The 24,029-nt window shown below is 40.6% G+C and overlaps 1 protein-coding gene across 23 annotated transcripts in view; it reads right to left on the reverse strand.

Annotated features, from left to right (window-relative positions):
* ARPP21 (cAMP regulated phosphoprotein 21) overlaps positions 1-12,301 on the reverse strand; it is a 198,157-nt gene extending 185,856 nt beyond the window's left edge. For 18 of the 23 annotated variants that reach the window (XM_079302591.1, XM_079302577.1, XM_079302584.1 and 15 more), the window contains exon 1: positions 12,105-12,299. The gene's annotated coding sequence lies outside the window, so the exon portion shown is untranslated. Of the gene's footprint in view, positions 1-12,104 lie in introns of all 23 variants that reach the window. The other 5 variants (XM_079302603.1, XM_079302604.1, XM_079302599.1 and 2 more) reach the window with 3 other exon arrangements.
* Between the last annotated feature and the right edge of the window lie 11,728 nt (positions 12,302-24,029).

The raw sequence follows: 24,029 nt of genomic DNA on the forward strand, positions 1-24,029 counted from the left end.
ACGTATGGTCCATACACTACACGGATTATTCCACAGAAGCTCTTGCTGGTGATGGACCTAGCAACACATTGGGTCTTTGTTGTCCACTCCTTGGACTTCTATAAATGCTTCCACTTTTGAGTAGTAAAAGCTTTCTGTTGCATCTATGTCAGTGGCAAGTGTGGAGCCCTGCCATGTTTAAATCGTATAGATAGGGAGGAAAAGCATAGCAATGAGAATAATTAACAAAGACATGCTCTCTCCCTGTTGCTACTGCTAAAGCACATTTTATTTTAACTTAGGAGCACCTGCTAGAAACGTCATCTGAGGGGTGGGAGATTTGAAATTATTATTTTTATCATTATTTTAAGACATGCTTACACCCAGCATCTGTTTCGTGAAGCAGATGTTTTACACTGTAGGATCCCTGCCCACCCACTGAAATATCTAACTAGAGTTCACATCAAAGCACCACCACAAACCAGATCCTACATTGTGACTGAGTGGGCATGGCCTCCAATAGCTAAACTAAAGGGATGCAGTCTGTCCAAAATAATACTCTTGGTGTGTATTTTTTTGTCTCTAAATGTGATTTGGGCTAATAGCAAATAGCAGCTTTGATGCATTTAAAATCTGTTTTCTGTTTCAGTTTTCGTGAATGCTCATGAAAATTAAATAAATTCTGGGGAACTCTTAGCAAATGTCTCTGAATGAGCAAAGGTACTCTTGCCTGTAGGTAGGACTCTGTCCTTCTTCCTTGGAAGTGGCCTCTCGCCCTGTGGGGTGACAGTCATCTGGCAACAAGGACAACATTGCAACTTGAGGAATTAAATTTACCTCCCTATTTTATAACCCACTGACACAAGATGAAGAATAAAATCCCTTATGAACAAAAAACTTTCTGGAGGAGTGTTTTGCAAGGAGAAAACACAAGGCAGAAATTGTCAGGTAAATTGTTTGAGTAGTTCAGCCAGGGCCTTTCCCTGGCTCCATAGTTCTCCTTAGAGAAAAAAAGCTGAAAATGCTAAAAGCTTAAGTTACTTAGGGTAGATTACCATTAACTTTATCAACCATGTCTGAATCATACTATCACCCCCACAGTTCTAAAGTAACTCAGAGCACTGCAATCAATGGAGGTTGGCTGCTTTACACCAGCAGAGAAGTCTTCCTATGCCTTCACTAACAGCTATGAAAAAAAGCCTTAAGTGGATTTATTCATGTGTGAGGGAAAGGGGGTGGAAACAGTTTCTCAGAAAATCCAAAATCCTGGCCAAGGATCCAGAAGAGGATTATTATTACAGTATCCCTCTTTATGAGCTATGCTGAGCTGAGACTGTTAGAAAGGTGTTAACTTTCTTCTGCCAAGACCACTTTGCAGTAATCAGTTTATGAAAAATTCAATTTGGCAGCAAACTCTTGGCAGCCTCAAATCAACTGCACCTATTATACTCTAGTCACAAGTGGATGGGCAAAGGTGGCTTGGTGCATCAGTCTCTCCTTCCCCTCCTTCGCAGCCTTGAAATTTGCTCAGTGATTCTGGAGGAGGAAAAACAGTGTTGTGTAACTCATCCACAAAGGACAAGAAGGACGGAAAAAAAAAAAAAAACAGAAACAAAAGACATCCAGCTGCAAAGTTTCTGGCAAGAATTACAGGTAGAAGGTCTGCTTGTGTGGGCTTCCTAGGACAAAGGAAACAGCCTGTGCCCTGTGACTACAAAATATTCACCCTGATTGGGAAACATCTAAATTATGCTGAAGTGATAATGAGCACTCAAGTGGATTTCTTTCTGAAATGAGTCACAGCTGCTGTCAAAGCTCCATCAATTTGCTGTTGCAGGTCGAGGAGAAAACTCTCAGGAATGCCACCTGAAAATCTTCGCTGTGGAAGACGAATCCGGCCAAGTCAGGCAGGGGCCCAGCAGCACAGGGCACTATGAATATCTTCCCCATTCAGCTGGGAATAGGGCCTCCAGCTGCCTCCTCTAGGGAGGAACAATGGTCCCTCCACACAAACCAACCATTGCATTATGGTGCATTGTTATGTGTCCTGTTGTTAGCTTCATGACTGTTTTTCCATGAGAAGATATCACAGGAACCAGGGAAAGTAGGCTGTAGAGAAAACAGATGGTATTTTCTCTCTAATTTTGGTGTTTGAGAACACAATTTGCACAGTTTGTTCCTCAGTTAACCCTTACTTTCAGGATAAAAAACTGCTACCCGACAGAATATGAATAGTTTTGAAATGTGCAATAAAAAACCAAACAAACAACAAACCATTCAGAGAAGGAGCTTTCATCTTAAAGAGCTACCAAATTTGCATTCCTGAGGTCTAATGCTATGGTTATCAATTGCATGTCTTGGGGATAACTAAAGACACTCTCTCACTAATATGAAAAGTGAACATTCTTTCTTCCTCAAGATTTTCCAACAGATCTTTAAAGTCTTGAAGTTCCTTTCATTCTTAATACTCACTGTGATTATGTTGTATCTGCACAAGTCTTTTTTACACCAAGAGTTTAATAATTTTCCCTCTCCAGCTAGATCTCCTTTCAGCAATTACCATTTCAGGTAACTGCTATCTAAAAGCTACTATGCTCATTTGTAATAATACATGCCCTCAGAAGAACAGGATTTGGAGGCTCAGTCTGTGTACTCTGCCCTTGGTCTGATAGTTTACATGGCATTATCTTGTCATGGGCATCTGCAGCCTAGGTAACTGCCGCTGCTGAAACTAAGGGAAGTCTCCTGCTCCATCTGATGTGCCAAAATGACTTCACCTTCCTCTTTCCCATTATCCCTTCTGTACTGAGAAATAGGCAAGGAGAGTGTTGTAAGGTGCACATGCAAGCTTCATGCAGAATGAGGCTTAACTCCCTTCCTTCCTTGGTAGAACAAGCTGATTCCCACCTACTGGGGCCTTTTCAGAAAGGAATGCTGCAGAGACAGTGCAAAGTGCTTTGCTGACAAAGTGACAGAAGAAGAAATTTCCTTAAGACCTTTGGAAATGGTAGGTGTCATTTTATGTATGCAAAGCAGAGGCTCTGGGTAATTTATGTTTGCTCAAGGAGGACTCTACGCCACTCTATGCTGCACTAAAGCAGGAACCCCTGGCCTGCTCAGGCCATGTTCATCTGACTCTCCCTTGCCAGCACACATGCGTATGAAACCATCTTAATTAAAAGTCTCCAAAATCCAAATTCAAAGCATTCCCCTTTTTCAACCTCTCTTCCACCAGCCACCACTCACTCTGCTGAAGGTGTAAATTGGTCAGATGTTTCCATGGCCACAGTGAACCAAATAAGCAGTGGGGTTCAGTAAGTAACATGGGTTTTTTAATTGTTCCAGTGCTGGGTAGTGCAAGGTGTGTAACACCACACTGACAGTACCTGACTTTCTCCTCTGGCTCATCGGTAACATAACTGCTGGCACGGGCCCCTTCTCCCCCTGAAACTGTTATCTCCTGGGAGCTTCAACAGGCAGCTCCTCTCATAGGGTAGCACTGATGAAAAGTACATTTCACACAGAAAATGTCTCTTTGCAAGTACTAATTGCTGGTTCCAGTGAGGCATTGAACCTGTTCACACAAGGTGTAATTAAGTTGTGACTCACTGCCACAGGATGCTGCAGAGGCCATAAAAAATAAAATAAGCCTTTGCCATGATTAGACAAATTCATGAAGGACGTATCTAACACATAGCATGGCTGGGATGCCACACCATTCAGGAAGACCCTCCTAGACTTCTCAATGCCTGAAGGTGAAGAGCTGTAGAAGGGAAAAGAGGGTTTGGTCCCTGTTGCTCCACAGGATCCCATTCTGGATTAGTATGTAGTCTCCCACCTCCTCTGCATAACAAACAGAAAAAATTATATGTGCTGTGGTGCTGGTGGAGTCTGAGCAGTGCAAAGACTCCTCTTAAGAAGTTAACTATCTTGAGAAGAATACCCAGAACACCAATGGGATCAGTCCTGTGCTGCATTTGACCATTTGTCACAAAGCATTTTCCGATCCCTGTGTGATGAGTCATCTAGCTACTATGGCACAGATCAGTTTTCACTCAGTGAAAAGCACCAGATACTTTCACACATCACAGACTGAGGTATTTGTCAATAAAATTGCTCATTTAAGACTTATTTATCATCCTTTCTGGGAGCCAAATCTGGAGATGTCCACATGCTGTTCATGAAAGCTCTGGCTGGAAGATTTTGTCCTATAATCTGTCATTCAAAACCATCCTCGTCTCAGCTGTGATGTTCACTGAAGCCTTCTTGCAATGCAGAAGGCGGCTTTATGAGGAGGAGTTAGATTAAAGCTGCCTCAGTGATCAGCCTGCCTATAAAACAGACAAAGAGATCTCTTCTGCAGTTTGTCAAGAATATGGTGTAAATAATGCTACATAAGTAAAAATAGTAATAGAAGTGTTAATAATCCAAATATGCTGTATGGTCCTGGAACTTGAGTTCAGGCTCTAACAGCACATGGTTGAAGTACTGCAGCTTCTCAGGGCCCTTCTTCATCTCCTGAGCTGCTAGCAAAGGAAAAGAAGGGTCCATGCCAAGATCTCCTATCAGTCCTGTAATCAAACACAGCTCAAACATCCACAGAGCACTCCTGAGCTTCTAATATACGCTTACTCAGACATATCCTTCTCTAAAAATCATTTCAGCTATGCTTCTCATCTGTTGGCAGTCTGTCTTACCAAAGGACTATGGCTGTATTTTACTGGTTCACAATGAAGTCATTGAATGGTGTTCATGCCTGTTTGCTCATCTCAGCAAGATGGGGCATTAAACTTTTGTCATTGTCTCCTGCCAACACCACCATCACAATTGATGCCAACCAAAGCAACAACTCTTACCCCTCTGCATATTGTCTTCTCACGCAGCCACTGGGGCTTTAAGTTCAGGATGTTGTTGGGGTCTTGACAAGCAGTTGGGAAGGTAATGAACAGCTCAGCTCCCTACCCTTCTGAAACTTACTGACTTGACATTGCTTTTATATTCTCAATATAATGAAAATGTGAAAAGGGAAACCAATTCTAATTCCAAGGAAAAATTATTCAACCTTAATTATTATGTAAGACTTTGTATTTTTTCCATAGTCTCTCTTAGAAATCTGATAAACATACATTCCCAGTTTAAACATATTGACTCTTTTTTTTTTCCTCTTCAGTATTTATTCCCTGTATGAAATGAGAATCAGTAGAGATTTTCTTGTTTGACAGCTTAAGATCTGGCGTAATACACAAGTATCACCTTGTCACAACAAGTAAGTTTTACTTAGTCATTGGCATTAGCAATGTCCACATAGCCCTGGGAATAATGTTATATTTCAGCTCATTACTGCAGTGTCAGCAAAGAGAGCAATAGGGCTGAAATCCAATCCCCAGACATGCAAGCGCTGTTTGGAGCATGCAATGGCAGCAGTGTTATGGGTGACTGTAAAAACGTTCTTTGGAAAGTCAAAGAGGACACAGCATGGCTGGAAACTGATGCTGCCCTCTACCATTTCTCATTTTCAAGAAATTGGATGCCTCATTTGTAAAATGGGGATAACCATATAGACAACTATTCTGTAAAGTATATGAAATCTGCAAATAAAAAGAGCAGCCAGATAAAACCATTGTTGTTATTTAGCTAGGGAACTTTCTAAAGTTTCTAGAGAAACTTTATCTCCAAACATACTCATAATTAAGAGAAATATGATGTTGGAACCAATCTGTGCTGTATATAATTATCAACTTGCCACACACCTATTTCCTCCACCCCTATTTTTCACCTATGTAAAGCCATGTAGTCTTTTTTACCAAATAGGTTTGACCCTATTAGAGTTATCTGTAGTAGAAAAATTTTTTGGTCATTCAAAACACAGGGTTTAGGGAACATCGGACTAATGAGGAGAGAATGTAATGCAATACTATGGAAACTATATTGCAGGATTTAATATTGCATATTCCAGTGGCTGGAAAGTCCTGCCTTACAATCCTGTGGTGTCAATGCTGCACTGAACAGCAAGTAATCCTGAAATTCATTTAACTCGGGCTTAGTGTACTGCAGAAACACAGAAAAGAGCAAGGATCTATCCAGTCACTTTGAATTACCATAGTTAAAGGATAGGTTCAGGAAAAAATGTTTTGTTTTGTTTTGCAGATCTCAATTTCCAAATGCTGGCACTCACTAGGTCTATGCAGCAACTGTTTGGTCTTTGACTAATATTGTAAGTTAAAACATAGGTCACTACATGCCTATTCCAAAATAGTCCTCTCACCCTGCCAAGTCCTAAGTCCCAGAAACCCTTATCATGAAAAAAAAAGGGAAAAAACAGGAGATATGCAATCAGGTGCACAGGAAGGTATTGAAATGACAAAGCTTCTAAAATTACAAATGTATGAAAAAACTTCAGTCCTTCAGACTTTTCTGGTCCTTATTCACTAACTAATTATCAGTGGCTCACAAAAACTCATAGTTTCAGCAGGGTAAACTTTGGAAACTGAAACTCAATGGTGTAAAATTTAATTTTTAGTGAGTTTATTTCTTTCACAGGATGGTTGTCTTTTAAACATGGATAGCAGGAGAGCTGACATTGCATGAAGTAAGATTCTCAAGGGGGAGAAAGCCATCAAAAATTTTCCACAGAATGTATTCTGAAATGCATCATAGGAGACCTTAAACATTGCAGCTAGGCAGATCATTTCAGTACTCTCATTCCCTTGCTCCTCACTAACCCTCAGATAAACACTAAAAGAAAACTTTAACATAAAAATTATGCATTCCTTAGGTGTTTATAAGGCAGAATAGAAGAGAGGAAACTTTCTTAAACTATTTTGAGGGAGTTGAGGGCAAGACTGTTGAAGCTAGCTCAAAATAATAAAAATATACCCAGTGTAGTCTCCCCATTCCTATTAGAAAAAAAACAAAACCAAGAGCTGTTTCTTGCATAATTCCTTCCAGACAGCTAAAGCAATGAATAGATTTCATAATCAAATTATTTATTAATTGGAAACACTGCATCCAGGCAGTATTTGTCTACCTAGCAAAAACTAGCACAGAGAACTTAACTAATGGACCACTTCAGCAGCAGTAGTAGAGGTCTGTTTTTGCTTTTTAAATAAAAATAAACAAAAGAGGAACATTCCTACCAAAAAAATTGCCAATCAACCAAGTAAAACCCAAAAAAAACCTGCCCAGAAAAATGCTATTGTAAATAATAAACAACAATATCTGGAAATTTCAGGGGAGAAGTTGAGTCTGTATCCCTCTATGTATTATTGTGTCATATATAATAAGTCAATGCCTAGGACAAACTGTCTGACTGTTCCAATATTAGTGGCAGCCCTGATAAAAGTGCAAAAGATGATGTTTTAACCATGGATACAGTGGTGGGTCCTTAGCTCCATACAGTGATATTAGACAGCCTGTGAGAGAAGTTGTTTTGTAACCTTAACTATGACAACTGAGAATCTACAGTTACAACAACACTTGGCTTGGATCTGCATCAGTCTTAGATTACATCGACTGTATGCAGCAAACATGGTTTTATTCATGCCTGGCTTTTACAAATAAGGGTCCTTGCCTCTGTACTTTTTTCCTTAGAGGAAGAAAATCAGAAACTATTTTTGCTCCATCAGTGCCTGAAGGACCTATAGCAACATAATCTTATTTATTACCCGTCACTTCACTATGCAAACATGTCCTACAGTGTCAGGCCAACCATTTATCATACAGTTTCTGTCTGAGGTCTCAACATCATCCATCACTGGTAGTCACCTCCCTGAGCTTTTGCACTGCACAGGGATTCACCATTGCAGGGGCCAGGGGCCTGGGCTGCTGCTGTTTTCCATTTTCTCATTCTTTCCCTAACACTTTACCTGCCTGGAGTAGCCAGCATGTTGCTAAGGATTGAGAGGGCATCTTTATGAGCCTTTTCTATAACCTCCTCTTAATATAGAAGCCAACCTGCCTGCATGCTTCATGAGCAACTGACCTCCTTCTTCTTTGAAGGAGAAATGGATGCAGGTTTCCTTCCCTGTGAATAATTGTGGTCCCTGACTGCTCTCTCCTGCACACATATGGATAGTTTTAGCCTAGGGATACACAGATTTTCACCTAACCTTTCTTAATTGCAGCAGGGAAGAGATGAAGGAGTAAGTAAGGATGCAGTAACCATCATAGCAGCCAGGGAGAAGTGGCTTAACTTGCCAGGAAAGTAACAGGAAAACCATGATTAGATAGATCTGAGACAGATCTAGATGCAAGTCAAAGACATATAAATGTAATCATTTACCCTAGTTTTCTAGTGAAGTTTGTCAATAAAGAGTCAGGTAAGAACAGGACAGCAACAGACTCAGCTCCACAGGGCTATGTCCTCCTCAGACCTCCCTAAGGGATGGATCATGTAGTTCCACTGATGTACCTCTGCAGCCTCCAGTAAGATTGTTCATGCATCCTTTTTCTGTATTTCCAGTAATTTCCCTTATCTCTTTTGACTTTTAGGAGGTGACATTTTCTCAATAATACACAATTATAGCTGTTGACAAATCCATCTGCATATTGCCTTTGCTCTGGAGGGCATCTAGTAGAAAATACCCAGTTTTCTCTTCTCTGCCAAACATCCTTTCTCCCTTGCTCTTTGTCTCTAGACCTCGGTGAGGAGGGAACAGGCCATCATCCCATTTTCTGCGCCAGAAGAAGAATTAAGTGTTCCTTTATAAATTCACAGAAGTAAAGATTGCCAGTCTATAATACCTGGCTTGCATGCTTGGCTATCAGCTTCACCAACAGTGCTGTAAGGACCCTAACAAGTTCAATTTTTTGAGTAGTTATCATATGTTCTTTATATTATAGAAAAGATATTCTCAAATGCATATATGTGTATACACTCTTAGGGCATAGGAAAAGGCAAATGTTTGCAATAGTTGAAAAAATAAAAGGGATTGTTTTTCTCACTACCTAGATGAGTAGGTCATTAGAGTATATTCTTCTATTTCCTTAATGGCAAATTTAAATAAATCTGACCAAGTAATGTGTCTACAGCACAAGAGAGGATTCCCATAATACTTCTAAATGTAACTGGATTTTCTTGGAATACATTGTAGTGAAATTATAAGCTAAATTTCCAAGAAATTAGAAGAATGATGGGAGGTAAGTTATTATAGATGTACTACTAATGCAATAGAGAAGCCCATAAACCCATAATGTCAGTTTTCTATGAAATTGATGAATAATTTTAATAAAAAATATATTAAAAATTTCTAGGTATGCTAATGACTGCATGACCTACTTGGTTATAAAAGGTTGTTGTAAAATTATTTGGATATGCCCTCTAATTTCTGTCCAAGATTAACAACTTGTGTACAAAGTGGGATAAACATTTCATTCTTCTCAAACTTCTGCAACTCTTTTACCATACGGTTAAAAAATAAATAACATTTTTAGTAACATGCTGTTCTGTACCCAGCAGTGCTGGAGATCCACATGTTCGTTTATGCTTTCCTACCTGGATACAAGATCTTTTGCAAGGCGACAGTTAACTGTGTAACTGGCTCTCCAGTTACACAGACTGCTGCACCTCTCCTGAGGGACTCGGAGCTGCTGATTTTAGTGGCAGCAAAACCCACCTTCATCTTGCACTTAAAAATTGGCATCAAATTTGCAAATGGCTTCTCTGTGAGCTGCTTATAGAGGCAGTTTCAAAGTTACAGAGTCCTTTCAAATGGACATAGTAATGTATCTTCCCTGTGCCTTCGGCACAACACCAAGGCTTGGCCCTGGCCTATCCCAGTAGAAGCTCCTGCTCAGGCACGTGTCCTAGTTTGAAGGACAGGTGTCTGCCAATAAAGGCAGAAGCTCCTTTTTGAAATAGAGAATGCAAGTCCTCTCCCTCCCGAGTATTATAATTTTTGACTCAGGAACTCTCAGACAGAGATAAGGGGGTAGGAGTAACAGCTCTTTACTAATATATCTAACCGTACAAGCAGACACAACAGCAGTTATTAAAACTACCAACAAAACAGAACAGATAACTCAGTTCCAGTCCTTCCTTTGGCCGCGGACACACTCGGCCTGTCTGTTCCCGGTGATGTGGCAGAGCCCGCGCAGCTGCGGAGAGCGGGCGGGAGCGAAGGGGCGGGGGCGGCTGCGGCCGCGCTGTGCCTCACGGGGGAGCGGCTGGAGGGACGGTTCCTCGCTCACCGTGTGGGTCCTGGTGGTCAACTGTGGTTTCAGATATGATAGGCTGGAGCGGGGCAGATGCAGAACAATGTCCCACAGCAGACAGCCTGGCTCCCCGGGGTTCCGATCGCGTGGGCTGGAGGCGGAATTCCTTCCCCTCCGAGCTTGCCGATGAGAGAGCCACCCCCGGCAGGCAGCCCCCACCTACTCGTTCTAGAGTCCTGAGAAGAGCCTGGGAGTAACCTGGCAGGCTCCCTTAGCAAAATAATGGGAAAAATTCTTTAAACTGGGACAGTAAGAGAACAAAACCCAATCCCCCGACAGCATGGCTGAAGCACTAGTTTGAGGTGCAGCAAATTCTGCTGCTTCACGTATCAAAATAAGACAAATAGAAACCAGTGTGGGTGGATGGTGGGAAATAGAGAGGGAGCTGGAGAAAGGTTCCGCTGGAACCATGAGTCAGGGCACTGTGAGATGCACGGGTTTCTCACAGTTTACATAGTGTCCTCATCGCCAAACCTCCAGTGCAGTGCTGCCTGTGAGTGGTCAGGAGCTGCAGGACAGTAGTAGCATTACAATAGCAGTGTGAGCACACAGCCAGAGGCACTAGTCCAGGAATGATCTCACAATCCCGTAAGACATTATGGTTCCCATAGCAAAGAGCCCCTGCTTTGAGGCACAACCCCACATGCATCATTGAGAAAAAGCATTTTCTCTCTTTCATGTCAGAACAATGTCCAAATTTTAATGGCTTCAATCAAAAACCTCTCCTGGAAGGAACTTAAACCTACACTGTGTGTAGAGACACATAACACTTACGAAGCTGGACCTTTCTCATCAGTTCCCTATTTTAATTATTTGGCCCAGATATAGCTTATTTATTCCACAACTCCCTAAAAATGTAGTTTCACAGCTACACATACGTAGAAATATAAATAGTGAGGACTGTGCTGACCCAAAACCTACCATAGAAAGGAGATATTCCCGCTGATTACAGTCTCTTGCATCAGCCGAAGTCTCCAGGAGCATTACTTCAGGCTGACCTACTGCCCTGAGTTGTGGACTAATTCAGAGCAGAAATCACTGCATTTAGAGATGAGCCCCTCTTTTATTTTTGCTTTTTTCCTTAATTTAGAAGTAGTAGCAGCAGCATCTGTTTTCTAGCACAAAGCAGACTTCCACACAGCAGCCAGAGCCTGCTTGAGCCCCTAAGGAAGCCTGGCTGGCTTCATCCCTGAGCATGCATGTAGGCACAGCACCAGCACACCCAAGTCATACTGCCACACAGATCCCTTCTGACCTGCCTGAAAGCTCTGCCTTTGTTCACACAGTCAATGGAGAGGGGTCACATTAAGGGAACAGGATATTAGAAGTGATCCTGTAAAACCTTGCAACTCCAGCATTTAGTCTACGTAAACATCACTTAGATATTTTGTTGTTCTTACCAAAAGATGCTATTATGGTTTAAGAAAAAAAAAGAAAAAAGGTGTTGTAAAAAAGAATAAAAAATTAAAAAAAAAAAAAAAGAAAAATTAAATAAAGAGAGATGGGAGCCTTTAAGATATAACGTGAGAGCAGACAGATTAGGCAATTTTAGAGCAGAGCAATAGTACTTCTTCCCCTCCCCAGAAGTGCAGCCAGCATATTTGTTTTATTTTTCAGTATCTGTCCCATGTTTATTATTAAAACATGTCATCACCATCTAATCACCACTGGAATTGAAAGTAACTTTTCACAGGAGTATTCTATAATTAGAGAGTGCCAATTAAAATTAGTGCAAACCCAAAGTACTGTGCTGTAAAGGAACTACGGCCAGCATGATGAACAAATGCAATCCATATTTGCTCATTTCAGAGTGCTGATACTTGATTTTTACTATTATTCGTTTGTGTGTCCCTCCTCTAAGAGCAATGCCAAAAAAACACAGTCCTGGGGCTCTGCAGAAACCTTCTCCTTACCCCACAGAGACAGCTCTAAGTCCCATCCAGGAATCTCCCGTCTTCCCACTCCAGAGGAATCACAGTGTGCTTGTTCCTGCAGCAGCCTCACTGGGTGTTTGTCGTTCTGCTCCACGTCCCGCAGACAGCTGGGGCCAGCCTGGGGTGCCGACGCATCGTGGCAACGGGACATGGTCCTTCCTGATATAATGGGAAGGGCTTGTGCCAGCACCAGCATCGGTCCGGGCGGGATTCCAGCATGGGCGGCCGTCCCGCAGCTGTTGCAGGGCACCAAGCGGGACAATCAGCTGTGTGGCTAATATTAACCACCCGTGCTGCCAGCACCACGGAGTGCAGTAGGCACAGGAGCATGATTCAGGCACAGAGCAACACGTAGGGAAATAATTGTTCAGTTTTGCCTTTAGTTAATAGGAAAGCAAACCAAAAAGACCAGTGAATATCCTGCCAGACAGATAACCTACACAGAAGTCCCAGAGTTGTTCACGGTTCTTTCCCGTTCATTATATTAGCCTGCTTTTGTCTTCAGCAATGGTATAGGTCCTTTCAGAATTTCTGGTTGTAAGTAGAAAAAGGTACATTCATATCTAGTTATTGTCTGAGCTACCTTGGCATTAATAACCTCGGGTCCTCTAACAGCCAGAGAAGAAACAACAGGTTGAGCCTCAGCTGTGCTGAGGGTGACAGTCACACGATCACTCTACTTAAGTGGCATGCTTTGATTTGTGGCTGCTGGGAAAGCACCATGTGCTGCTGCACACAGCAAGAAGATAAAATAAACTATGCTGTGACTCATAAAAATTAAAATTAAAAACCCTTCCTGCCCAGCACAACCTACAATGATAATATAGCACATTAATGTCCTGCTTAAGACAAAATACCTACAGAATGGGGCCACTTTTTTTTTTTTAAGAGGATTTTTTGTGATGCTTGATTTCCTCTTCCCCCTGGATATTGCAGATGTCTCCAGGCACCAGGGGACACAATGAAGGCATGCACTGCAGAAGTGGTAAGCACCAGAGGGCAGCTTAAATGCAAACATGAGATCCAACTACAAAGTCTCTGACTGAGCTGTTTACAGCAGACCTCCCACATTCCTAGTTGTAAGCTTCTCTAGTGTATCCATTTTGTTTCCATGAAATGACTATGCACCAGATGAAAGGGAAAAAAAGCAAGAGCTGTTAAGACCCTGCTTTCTGCAAGACCTGTCTAGAGGGAATAGGATCTGATGGTGACAGTGCCTGTGGAGAAATACAGGTGAGGAAGCTCTCATACCAGGTTGTGAAAAGTCCTTCTGCTGTTGTGTCCTGGCTAGATTGTTATTTTAAACCATATCAGGAACCAAATGGTGCCTTAAAAAAACAAAAACAAAAAACAAACAAACAAAAAACCAAACAAACAAACAAAAAAAAGCCAAAAAAACCAAAAAAGTGATTATAAGCTAAAATTTAAAAATACACCAGAAGCATTTGTGAAACTGTAGGAGAATTAAAGAGACAAACACCAAAACTAAACATAGTGCAACATTGGCTACGGAAGAAGAGAGCTGCTGCAGTCTGAGAAATATAAAATGAAACTGAATGTTTCCACTTCTGCAAAATGTGGGAGGCTCCCTAATAGCTCAATTAGAGAGAAAATGTGACACAGCTGAATCCCTACATTTCTTCTGCATCCTCTGAGTAACCTCTTTGATCCCCTCCCTTTTTGGAGAAAAGAAACTTGTTTCATTTCCGCAGCTAAGTCTCGCTTTTGATAGTAATATATAAAGCTGGCCATGATCTGAGCAGGTTCCTCCTTCCCTAGCTGACGAAATCAAGAGCTTGAATACTCATCACAAATAATTCAAGCCAAATGAAAACCAAATCTAGCTGCAAAGCTTGAGTGCAGGTCGGAGACATCTCACCTCCGAGAGCATTGGGATGTAACTGTTTCCTTCAACCATCTATTGCAGAACAACATGCCGGCACATACTGCTAGAAGGTAAGCGTAGCAGAACAAAAAATTTGCCATGCAAAGCCATATTCTACAACAGTACTATAGTAAAAACCAGAGAGACTCAGGAAACTACTTATTTCTTTCTCAGCCTCAGCTCCCAACCCTCTGCTTTTCAGTCTAGCAGCAAGCCAATTACTCCTGCACGCCCAGTGTGTCCCCTGATGGCCACCATCCTTCGAGCTGTAATTCAAGAACCTGAGCACAGCTGGTGTCATCACTCAATATTGCACAAGCCCTTACAACACAAAACAAGCTGTTCAGGCACTGTCAGCAGGCTAGTGTTGGAGCTGGATATGCCTGCATGCAATTCTCACATGAGATTTTGCCCTTCTTTCGAGCTCTCTCATGTATATGTTGATTTTTGCTTTTTATGGTATCATAGAATTTCTAGTGAGTGTATGGTCTCCCGTGATGTTGCTGACCTAGCTTGCTATGCATTATCAGAAGAATCAAAATTACAATAATGAGAAGAAAAGCATGTTTTTAGTCCAGTGCCTCCAATCCCTGTATTTTTAAATATACTCCCAAGGGTATAAGAGGACAAAAATAGATACAATCAGATGCACAAGAGCTGGATGCCGAAAAAAAAACATTTGTCTTCTGCCTTGTTGTGGTAGAATAATGTTCTTTCATTGTTAAGAATTGCCTCAAGTTTTCAATACAACTGTTCCAAATATGTGCTATTGAATTTACTCATTTGTACTTTGTCACAGCAAAACTGAAGAGCTGTAGGTTATATTGAGGATTAGGCCAATTAGGCCAATCAAAGTCATAGATTTTTTTTTTTTTCAAAAACACCTGTTAGTTAGAGCTGTGATAGTATATGAAAGAAATAAATTATGTCCCTTTCCCCATCTAGGAGAAACTACCCACCAAGCTAAAGCAAAAGCACTCTGAGGGAGATGTCTGCAATTTAAAACTGTTGCTATTCTAGAGGAGTAAGTACCATAAATTCTTATAAACTAAAAGCAATATGCAAGTTTCCAGCTTGTCTGTTTATACAAGGGAATAGTCACATATTTCTGCAACAGGACTTTAACTTGTCAGAATGACTTGATCACTAGACTAGAGGCTTAGTTTGAACTCTGTCCAACCACCCTTTAATTACCCAAACAAAAATATGAATGTTTTGATGTACATGGATCTGGATGTACTCTTATCTTTGTTCACTTAATAATCATTACATTTCTGTCTGTTTCAGTTTTTTAAGAATATCAGTTCATCTGAAAAATAGCAATATACATCCAGTGTACAGAACAGTTTGTGTGATGTGCAGGGCTGTGTTGAGGGAGATAAGGCTGAGCAGCAGCTCCTCTACACTGCTCCTAAAATGAGATTTCCAGAACCTCCTAGCAGAAGTCTAATTATACGGTCTCTACCGCACCAGGGAAGGGTGGATTGATCATCAGGTTACTCCAAGATTAATTCCAGGCCAAGCCTTATGTGACAAATTGGATTAATGTTTTCTAAAATAATTTCTGAGGACCTTATTGCACCTGCTCACAGAGAAGCAGCCCCTTACCATATCAGAGTGCAGAGCTGCACCAGGGGTTGGACTGTGAACACACAAAAGCAGGGATTTGTCAGCATCCTCCATTCATTAAAGCTCAACATCGACGGCAGTAGAGGTCAAGGCAGGAGCCTAATCCACACAGTTACATGGACCTCTCACTGAGATACCTTAAAGAAATTCAGATACTATGTATTGAAGCAACTGACAGAGTCAAGGAAGGAACTCAAGCATATTCAAAACTACACTGTATATTTACCTGCAGATGAAAACACGTCTCCCAAACAGCACAGATGTAAAAAGCTTCAATGCTTTTTGCTAGCAAGTACAAATAGAAAAGGCAACTCTGAGTCATACAAAAATACAGTGAAAAGAATAATTTAACTCAGAAAATGAATTTAGGAAAGTGTGAGGCATCTCATCAAAGGAAATCTGTGTCATGCTATGCTGACTATATTCAGCTCCTAGACCAGGAACGTAATACACTTTCAATTTTTATATACTTCTTGACAGGCCATTAATAGCACATCAGTGGCAGCAGCAATATCAGCAAAAAACAACCCCTGATTCAGCCCTGTATTGGGTACTGCTTTGCAGCAGCTTGTGTAACTCCCTCAGTATGTGTATCACTTTTTAGAAATCCCTAGGCTTGACAAAATCCTTCCTGGGCACAAGCTTGTGCTGACCACAATAAAGTCTCTAAAATTTCTGAGCTATTCATTGAATCCAAATTAACAGAATTGCTGATACATAAAGACAAGGAAATTAAGATATGAGGCAAAGAATAGATATCAGAACTGATATAAAATTTGGAGCACACAAGACAGGAAAGGGAATGGGAGTTGTGGAAGGAATGCTGGTTTATGAGCTAATTTTTCAACTGTGCTGCAGCATGAGGGAGAAAATGATTCTGTGACCTCATATCTTTGCTTTTCCAGACCAACACAGCTTCACCAATTGCATTTCAGTCACCAGGGACTTGTACAACTTCTGCCATTTGACAAGAATCTAGTTGTGCTGATGAGCTGACAAATCCAAAATGCCTCCCGCCCCCAGCCCCTGCTGTGTGCCAAATTGCTATATGTGTGCTTGTGCACCACTCAGAATCCATCTTCAGTGGTTGCCAAGAATGACCCCCTCCCAGTCTCTCAGGCAGAAAGAAGCAGGGAGAGGGAAGAGGGGGGTGATGGAGAGGCAGAAAGGGAGGGAGTATGCTGTGCACTTACAAAGCCAACTTATATTTTTAGAGATGTGAAGCAGTGCTTGAACACAGCTTGTTTTTCCCCCAAACAGAAAATATTAAAAATTATAAAAAAAAAAAAATCAGATGGCAGCTTGGCATTCAGCAGATACCCAAAAATGCCCTTGGATGATGCAAGAGCCTAGCTGAGGTAAGAAGCAGAATTAAAAATTCCTAATGAGCAGAGATCAGGACACACAATCCCTCTTGCAGGTGCCTAAGTGGATATTCCTTCACACATACACACACACATCCCACCGTCCGCATCCAGCCTCCCTGCTCTGCACCAGCACCAGCCCATTCACAAAGCAGCTCACCCAGCACACAGGCAGGCTGGCTGCAGGTGCAGAGGTTTTGGGAAAGACCACTTGGTTTTACTCCCTACAGGCACTGTGATGCTATCCCAGATTGCCATTTGGTTTCATGACTACTGCAGCCCTACCAGCAAGAGGAAGGAGTGTGTTGAACTGCACCATCTTAGAAGAAGAGGAAGCAGAGATAAGCAGAGGGAGCAGGGAGAAAAAGCTCAGTGAAAGATGCTGGTCTCAACACTTGACAGATACAAGCTGCTAGCAAAGCCAGAATGTCAAAGGATGGGACACTAATGATTAGAGATTAACTAGAAAAGGTACATCTGAAACATGCCTGGTAGGAAACAGAATTCTATCATTATCTGAATACATTTATCTGTCTTTTTTTTCTTTACTTACACATATTCTTGACACAAAGGAACACACAAAAAAAGCTATTCTGACTGAGATAAAAAAACTTCAAGCCAAGCCTAGTTTAATCCTATTTCATTCTCTGTCTCTTACAAAAACATGTTTCAATCCTAGTTAATTCTCCATCTCTTGGAAAAACATGTTTGAGTGGTTTCAAAGATGATTTGGGGGGAATGAGACTTTCCTGTCTCACCATAAAAGAGAGGTCTAGAAAACAACACTAAAAAAAGGAATACATATATCTCCAATTGCTCTTCAGATGTCCACATACTGCAATAGACTCCAGTTTTGGTAACACAGAATGAGTTTCTGTAAATCATGAGGGGCAAGGTGACACTGAGGTCTAGCAAGGTAGAAAGAAATAAGGTTCCACTGCAGAGGTGGTGCCTCTGCACATCATGGGTCATTTGGCAGAACATGCTGGTGAAATGACATCTATCTTTGGCTTGCAGGTCCAGCTCTGAAAGACAACTTTAATTTCTAACACCCACCTTGAATTGCTGGCAGGCAGAAATGAACCAGGGCAGCAGGAGCTTATTAAAGATAGTTGAATAGATGCATCATTATGGCTAGTCCAGCAATTCCTGTCTTTATAAGAAAGACGTATTTTCCTGAAATAACTTTTTTTTTCTTTTTTTTTTTCTTTTTTTCTTTTTCTTTTTCTTTTTCTTTTTCTTTTTCTTTTTTTTTTCTTTTTCTTTTTTTAAATCCTCAGTTCAAAGCAGAAGAAAAGGAAGATATGCAATGAAATCAATAAGTCCATGTTTGGATGACAAGTCAAACCAGGCTACACTTTTTCACTCACAGGAACCTAAAAAAGACCATGGGTTCATGTTTGGAGAAATCTTTCAGAATTTTAACCTCTCATTTATGAAATGACACTGCTTATAAATTTATCACCGTCAGAAGCTATTTGCAAGTACAAATATAGTCCACATGAAAAGCCTTTATATTTTCTCTTAAAAATGCCAATGGTTTTATATTCATAGTGTTCAGATTTGTGTGTTGAGTAGCAACACATTTCCAGCTGCACTGATAATGTCTTCACAATACAGGGAGGAGAGCAACTTCAAGGCAGCATTACCAGCCAGGAAAGCCATAGTTATATTTCACTCACTCAAGCTCCCCCTTCCACCCCCAAACTACGAGGCTCATCCCACTCTGTTGCCAATTCCATCCCTAGCATCACTTACCAAGGCCAACTTACATTCTACCACCAAGTTCCCCTCTTAGAAAGCTTCCTACTTGCAAAGAAAAAAACAGAGCAAACAAATATTAGTACTACCTCCAGTCCCTGTTTCCGATATATCACAATCATCTCCCACTCATTAGCGTGACTCCAGTTTTGGATAAAATAAGACATTCTTATCTCTCTGAAATAAAAACAAGTTTCCCTGATTTGTGGTGCTTATTTTGTCATATGTTTATTTTTAGACTGATTTGATATAGCAGATAACAAATCACTGCCCTATCCCTATCTATATCTGTCAATAATCAGCTTAATTTGCAAGACTAAAACCAACTGTACAAACACATATTATTCTCCTGATTAGTCTTCAGCCTGGAATACATCACTGCTGTTACTCTGGTGTTCATATCTCACAGCAAGTGATTCCTTACATGGAATCACACCATATACTTAAACAGTCCTGTATTCTCCTGGAAGCTGACAGCATAAATATAATAAAGCTTATTGTTATCCTCCTGCTGAAACTGGTTATCTTAGTCGCTATTTCTATGAAAACCCCATCTGAAGATTTAACCACTGAAATCACAAGAAAAAGGAGAAACACGAAAAGTAGTTTATGGCTCATGCCCTCTCCCAGATGTTATTAATTTCTAGACCTTCTGATCTTTCTCAACAACACTGCATTTTTTTTTTTTTTAGATTGGCACTGTACAAAAAAAAATCCAAAAAAATTGGTTGAAGAATGTAGATGTCTTTTTTTCTTTCTTTTTTTTTTTTTTTTTTGATACTGACTGTCAAAAATACAATTCTAAAGGTTTCCAGAAGAGTGAAAAGGGAAGGGAGGTTGACCAGTGGCAGAGAACTTTCAATCACAGCACTTTTGGTTTCCCCAGAGTTCCAAAAATCAGACACAAGTATTGCATTGTCTGCTCTCAACAGTAGAAACCTATCTGGCAAGTCAGTATGATTTTTTAAAACAAAATCATGTGTCATTGCTTCTTATGCAGCCCTCCTCCCCCATCTACATGTTAGTAACAATGGGAGGGGAGTTCAGCTCTAAAACTGATAGCCAGATAGTCTGTGGGGTTCTCCATAACATTTGAAGGTTATACAGAATGGGAAATATTCAAATTGATGAGGAAACTGGGAACACAGATAAGGTTTTATTTCCTAGTGCCTGACTAGACATTTTAGAAAGTGCTATGGATTAAAGAAAATAGAAAAACTAAAACAAAACACGAAAACCAAGAAGCAATCTCCACCCACCTTCTCTCCTAAAGTCTCCTTCCCCTACGAACTGGGACATTAGTATAGTTGATGTGTTAGGGCCTTTAAGGCCAACAGCATGTCCTGCCGCTCTTTTTGTCTTCTTGCACCTATGAGACATGAATGAGATATTCCCATCGTAGTCCAGACAGGAGTAGATATTACTCTGCTCATTCTTTCAAGAATTCTCTGAGCTGAACTGAAGCACACCCTTCCATGTTTTAATAAATTAAGACAAAAACTTAGGGCTGACGTGAAGAACTGGAATAGTCTTTTCTGCATGCATGTGACAGCCTGGAGCACTGTGGGATTAGTGCCCCTGAGAAGTCACAATCCCCTCACAGCCCCAGAGGAGGCAACAAGCTCTAGGTATGATGTAAGCACATTTCTGCAACTCAGACCTGGTCCTTGTACGCTGCACAACAGCAGAGGCCATGTTTAAGAGAGTAACTGCAATGCATACCAGTTTACATTGTTGTGGTGCTACTAGAAATACAGCCAAGCACCAGACAGAGGGGAGTGGAATAGAGTGAGGCAGCCTTAAATGCCATGATGCAAAAAGCCCAGAGAGGCAGCCAGGCTCTCTGAGGCTGCTGCCCCCACCAGCTGCCTTGACTGCCTGGCTGACACTGTGCCTTGTGTTTCTGGCTAAGCATTTAGGAAAGCAAGAGGGCCACATCTCATTACAATTCCTGACAGCAAATGTTTAGCAGGACCACCGTGAAGACCTGGGATGGATGACATAGTGATGTTTTAGAAGCAAATAGCAAACTCTTTATTAGAGGAACACCTACTATATAAGAGAAACAGAGGACTAATAAATAGATCATGGGCCTACTGGGAAGTAAAACCAGCACTCAACTTTTAAATTAGACACTGTGAGAGATAATCACTCTTCCCTACATTTGACTTTACTTCTCTTGGTCTTTAAATGTCAGTAATAAAACACTACAGTTGTAGTTGCTGAGCATTATCAATGTATTGATATATATTTGTATTCTTTAATACTTTTTAAACACTACAATATCAATTTATTTGACATCTTCTCATGGCAGAATCACAAATGGATGAACTTTTAGTTAGAAATGGATGATAACAGGGGAAGAATGCAAACCATGAAGCAATTGTATAGCCTGACAATTTATAACACTACCTGCCTTCTGCTGCCTGGTTTTTTATGTCTGGGAGAGGAGATAAAGAAAAAAAATATAGTTAGAGGGAGCACAGCTTAATTTAAAACTGTCATTCACACTAGCTGAAGTCTAGTTCAGCTAGTGAAGTTCTCAATATATGTAACACGTGCACTACCTCTGAGCAGATCCACTAACAACAAAATCAATTTCAAATAAAGTCTTCTGAAAACAAAGGAATGAAAAGGGGAGAAAAAGAAAAAAAATACCATAAAAAAACCAACAAAACCCCCCCCCCCTCAACAAAAACAAAAACAAAAACAAAAACAAAAACAAAAACAAAAACAAAAACAAAAACAAAAACAAAAACAAAAACAAAAACAAAAACAAAAACAAATCAGAATGCTTTTTAAGTGTAGGCCATGACTTTTCAGCTGTTTTCGACTGGCCATCAAGACAGAAATTAAAAACTTCCAGTCTCTGGTCTATGGCAGAGCAGGGGTTTTGTATCTGGGCTCTCCTAACTGTCCTTGCACAGTAAGCATGTCTTCTGACTTCCCAAATCAAAAGTCTTGCCCAGCATTATGGGTTCATATTCCATACTTGGACTCAGGTCTAGGATTCAGCCTACTGGGTCTGCCTCAAAAACTGTCCACCAACAAAAGCAGGAGGAGATGGAGGCAGCAGGATGCTTCTAGGATCATCCAGCAGACAGGCAGCTTAGCTAGTCACAGAACATCTCTCCCTCAGATTTACAACACAGCAAGCCAAAATGCCTCCAGAGACAGAAAGCAATTACATCTTAAGCCCAGGGGTTAGAGAGAAAAAAGGAATATCATTGTTTAGATTAAATTATGTGAAATACATATCTCCCAGGCTGGCTTTTTTATCTTTTTCTGTCCTTTCCTCTCCACACCCACTTGATGATTCTTGCACAAGATAGGTAGGTGTCGCAATGCCCTTGGCTGCAATAGTTTGCAATGTGTTTTAGTGCCCTAAGTATGAATGTTTAAGTATTGTCCACCCACAAATGCACAGAAACAGATCAAACCTGACATTTATTATGAATCTAACATGGGTAAATATAATAATTTTAATTTCAGATAAAAATGCAGCACCTTCCCTGGCTCTGTGCTGTCTTCATGAGTAAGAATTCACAAAATCTGCTTACATTAACATTAAAAAAAAAAAAAAAAAAAAAAAGGATGTGGAAGAAATGTGTAAAACATCTACTGAAAGCAGAAAGATTTTGCTCATTTCTTCATGGGCATTAATATCAGTCAGATACAGCTGGGCTGAAGCAAGCAGAATTGCACAAATATAAAAAGAAAAGCAGTTCCCTCACTTTTAACTAGCCACACAGCCATCTATCTATTGGAAAGACAAAGGAATGGGCACTAAGCCACAGTCCAGACTGTCATAAAGGTAATAAAAGTTCTGCAAGCTCAAGACTAGAATTCATAAATCCACCATGCATGTACATTTGGAGCTTTCAGTTTCACATCAAATGTCAAAAAAAATGGAGAATACCAGAGCATCAGTACAATTTGCCATGAGAACAGAAAGCTTCTAAAAACCCTGAAGTGTTCCTACCAAGCACATTGTCATGACAATGAGCACCAATAAGACAGCAAGCATCCACTGTCATCCAAAGTGTTCTCAAAATAAAGCATTGCAACAGATTAATTTTTAGGTCAAATATTATCATTGGATTGGGTAATGTTACTGCATGACTTTGTCCTGACAACAAGAATTACAACTAGAACATCAAAAGCTGAAGGAAGAATTATTTATCCATCTGGGGAAAGCCAGTAAAGCAGCTCTTTGCTGATTTATTAGTGCAGAACAATAATGGGATTATATCCTTATCTTATGACACCCTCATTTTAATAGTGACAGATCTCTTGCTGACCAAAAACCATTTTGATAGGACATGAAAACTTTCAAAAATCTCGGACTGTTGGTTTTTAATATATTTTTCCTCTCTTTTGCTAAGTAAGACAAATCATAACTGAGATAATTTCGCTTTTCTCTTCTGTTTTTGGACTTTGTTTCCATTGCCTATTTAAAAACTTGCTTCCTATCTTTTCTGTCAAATTTTATTACAACTGTTTTGCAGAGGAATCTTTTCCTACCTGCTACTGGAGTCACTAACACCCTGTTGTCAGTAACTCAGCCAAAGCAACACAGCACTTTTCAGAGAGCTCTGGTGCTGACTCATTTTGCTGTCAGCTACCACCCCTGTATTACTATACACATGCAGCCAAAGGAAGCTGCAGACAAGCTGTATCTGCTACAGGACACTGAAACTCTTATTTCTATACTGACTATGAATTGAAATAAGCAGAGCTGCCTCTAAATTTGAGCCATCTTTTACCTCTTTTATGCTCTCCTCTCTCTCTCTGCCCAACTCCTATTTTTTTGAATACTTTCCCACTAAATGTCTCTTCCACCACTCTGTTCAACAGTACCACCAACGCATTTGCAGGATCTCACTTCCATTTTACAACAGTATGCTTGACACGATGGTCACAAATTATGCTGCTAGCTGGTAGTCCAAACTCCTTGCAAATGTGGTAAATCCATCCACCAGCAAATCAAGGACCCATGACCCAAAATGCCCTTGTTAACATTTAAGCAAGAAAACCACAACAGACATAGTGGAATAGCACATCAGATGGGAACTCAAGGGGTTAAAAGAAGAAAATCTCAACTATTTAAATACATTTTCTTACAAACTGCATGAACACCTTCCTCCTTCCCTCTATTTTTTTTTTTTTTTACACTTGTCTTTTAGAAATATATTTCTGTTTTGACATCCTGGTTCTGAACATATTTCACTCCTGCCAACCCACTGTTTGTGTTTTGCATAACTT

Source organism: Erithacus rubecula (assembly GCF_903797595.1).
Source record: "Erithacus rubecula genome assembly, chromosome: 3".
In the NCBI taxonomy this organism is placed as follows: domain Eukaryota; kingdom Metazoa; phylum Chordata; class Aves; order Passeriformes; family Muscicapidae; genus Erithacus; species Erithacus rubecula.